The following is a 3,724-nucleotide window of genomic DNA, read 5'->3' as shown; positions in this document are numbered from 1 at the left end:
CGAACTCTCAAGGCCTTTCGGCCGCGCGATGTTTACGTTGCGTGCCCGGGCACTCGGTTCCCCCCCCCCCCCCCGACCGGAGTCACGTTACGGCTCACGAAACTCTCTACCGTTCGAAATTTCTCGCCCTTGTCTTCGCCTAATCTCGATATTATTCCTATTTCAATATCACGGACAATGGCTCTTTCACAACGGTTTGCCTCACCATACAGTACCCTAACACAAAAGCTATTTATAACTCAAACTAATAGACAACTTGTGAGAAAAAAAAAATTCCGAAGTCCTGAAATCGCGAATAGAGTATTGAACAACACGAATTATGGAGAGCAGGATTCGACTAGGCCACGATTATTCGCCCAGCACCGAAAACGTACACTCCCCTCACCAAGGGACACAGTAATATTACATACAACAATTTATTAACATTGCAATTTCTAGTGTTCTACTCTTGACAAAAAAAACAAGAAAAAAAAACATGAAAGACAAGAAATGCGTCGCGCTGGCTCTCGAAGTCTTCCTTGAACGGTTTGGATTGAGCGTGGTTCCGTCGGAAAGGATTTTCGCTTCGCACGCGCGTAATTTTTCGCTCTGCTCGACTCGCGCGATACGTCGTTTCGTTCGATTCGTCGTCCGTCGGATCGCGATTTCCGTAGATTTTACTCGCGGCGTCGTATCGTAATCTATCTGCGAGAGTCCGACGTTATCCCTGCGCCTCTCTCTGTTTTCGGGGAACACCCTTGCGAGAGAGAGGTCCCTGTTCGGGCGCCAATTTGTAACGTTGCCCGTATTCGACCGGCTTGTTGACCGGCGGAAACGGTCAACCCCGAGAATTTACAGCCGCTGAGGACGGGCCGTGCGCGGCCGCGCGGACACGGTCCTCTCGGGACTAAGGTAATTGACGAGAAGAGTCGGATCGGACGCTAAGTATTGTTCGGGCGCCAGGTACTCGGAAGTACTGCACTAAGAAACACGAAAGTCTCGTGTTCGAGGACATCGAACACGAGCTGCGACTCTTCTCGCGATCACGAACGAACTTCGACGTCACGGACTGCCAGGAATTCGGACACAGGGGATAACGGGGACAGCCCTCTCGGCAGGACGGATCTCGCAGGTCGGAAATGACTCGAAACGATTAGGGCTCGAATGAATTTATTCGTTGTCAGGAGATAAATTACAGAGGGGCGGCCACGTGGCCGCAACCCGGGAGCCCGCGCTCCTTGTACACTTTTGCGATGGATCGTCGATCGCGGAGCGCGTGATTCGAGACTTCGCGATTCTAGACAGTACGGTACGACGGTACAATGCACGTCTCAACGGAGACGGGATTCGCGAAACGCGGGTGTTCGGCGTAGTCTCGACGGACCGGCGCGCGATTGCCGAGCGCGATGGACGCTATTTTACCGAATTCGCTGTTCGCGAAGGCTCAAAGCGTCTCAGAGAGTACGCGAGCACCAATGCACGAGGCCCAAGGCCTCGGCAATCACCAATGGTCCGAGGACGATGCGCACTCGCTTCGTCAAAAGAATCTTTGCCCTAGCAGAAGATAAGCAAAAGGATCTTGATGCTTTCGCGAATACGTTCACGATTACAATTGATTACAACCACTAGACGCAGCTCGAATTCTATCGAGTTTAGTTTTTAGTCTTGTTCTAATCGGAAGAACGCCCCGGACCCTCGTAGTATCACTCCGTGAAAGAATTATGTGAAGTAACCAAGTTTAGCAATTGCATTTTTAGCGGTTTCACACCGATATACCTGGCTGGCCGTCGGGTTACCCCCGTGTTTATTGCATTACTATTGTGTTCTGGGGCCTGGGCTGAGGCCTCGGAACGTGTTCATTCAAGCCTCGAGCTGGCCAAAAGGATCTTGAAGGATCCGAAAGGATCTTTGAATTAGATACAAATACTATATATTTACAAATGTATCCAACCCTTCGAATCCTTCTGCTGCAGATAGAAAAGTATTTAATTAAATTTTGAATACAAAATACTTTTGTATCTAAATCCTCGAGTAACTAATTACACACACAAATTTTGTATCTATTATATTATTATTCGTGATCCGTTTGTATCTATAATTACATATTTTGCCCAACTCTGCTCCAAAAGACGTCCTTTTGGGACGTATGACGTTGAGACCTAAAATAGACGCAAAAACGACGTCTAAAAAACCTCGTGTGCTATCTGGATACACTCACGATTAGCGTAATTAATAGCAATCAAATTGATTAAACGTTTTGAATTGTGTCATATGGCTAGAGTATAATATATAATCTATCCTATGCTGAATATTAAATTAATTTATATTTTCATGTCCAGTTTTGCAGAAAACTACGCAAAATATAAGTCTAAATCTCGGGAACTTTTCTCCAAGTTGTATATTAAATCTAGAAACAGAGAGAGAGAATGTTTTTAATAATTTCTCTTTCATAAAAATGGTGTGCGATCTGATCTTCTCTGGCGCGGGAGGGGGAAATCCGCTCTACCGTGGGTTTAGGTGCTGATCCAGGCTAAGCGTCCGCTCTACCGTGGGTTTAGGTGCTGATCCAGGCTAAAAGTGGGAGGGGGAAATCCGCTCTAGCGTGGGTGTAGGAGCTGATCCAGGCCACCGACGAGATATAAGCACCGACGAGATACTATTAAAGACTGCCAGCCCCTGTGTTATTCAGCGGGACCGGTAAGTGGGCGCGAGTGGGCGCGGGGATAACGTGAAAGTTACAGTGATCTGATATACCACAGCGGTAAAAGTTCCACAATCGGCGAGATATTCGTCAAGTGGAAGAAGAATGATATAGTAGAATGCTGACATTACCCATTCTGTAATTGCCTTATAATACTATATATATATGTATAATTCTCTTATTGTATTCTTATTTCCGTTATTATCACCATTGTAATAATTGTTTACAATATAATCGATAGTTTATAGATGAAGGAAAAATGAAAGTAATTACTACGTAATATTCTACAAACGTATATTGGAATTTAAATAGTAATTTGAACATTATTGCGTTATGTATAATATTCAGATGTTCTCGGCGCAACGGTTCGATCAGTTTATAGGAAAAAAGCAAAATTTGCACGTTAGTTTGGAACTTTCAACGTTTCGATCTTAATTCAGATCATTTTCAAGAAAGTAGAACGTCTGAATATTATACATTTCACTACCTTGCGATCGATATTTCAAACAACATTTATTATTGCGTTATATATAAAATAATGATTCTTAAAAAATATTCTGTTATGTTATGTAATGACAAAATTCAATCGTTCTTATTAAGATCCTCAGTAGGAAACAGAAAATTAATTTTTTTACTTATCTATCCCATACTTGTAATGCTCGATAGCATTATTGACTGCAATTATTAAAGCAGAGGTAGTAACAAGATAAAAGTGTAACAAACCTGCACTAGGCAAGCTTGTTACGAACAGCTGATCTCCGAAAGAGCCCGAGGTTCCCCGAAACCCACCGAGCCACACCGGCGTAAACAACACTCCTCCGAAACTCCTTGATCAAAGTGTCATCCACCAAAAACCAAAATATACGCAAAACCCAGTAGAAAAACCATAGAACACACCTTACCTCACCACCAACCCTCACCTCCAAACAGGACATTTTGGGGAGTATAAAAGGCCTCCGAAATATGCCAAATTATCGCAGTCCTGCTTAGGCGACCTAAGCATTTACCGCGCACCAGGTACCCGATCCTCCGACGACGACGTCG

The sequence above is a fragment of the Lasioglossum baleicum genome, chromosome 17 (genome assembly GCF_051020765.1).
Source record: "Lasioglossum baleicum chromosome 17, iyLasBale1, whole genome shotgun sequence".
Lineage (NCBI taxonomy): Eukaryota > Metazoa > Arthropoda > Insecta > Hymenoptera > Halictidae > Lasioglossum > Lasioglossum baleicum.
The sequence above is the reverse complement of the archived record's forward strand: the minus strand, read 5'-3'. Positions refer to the sequence as shown.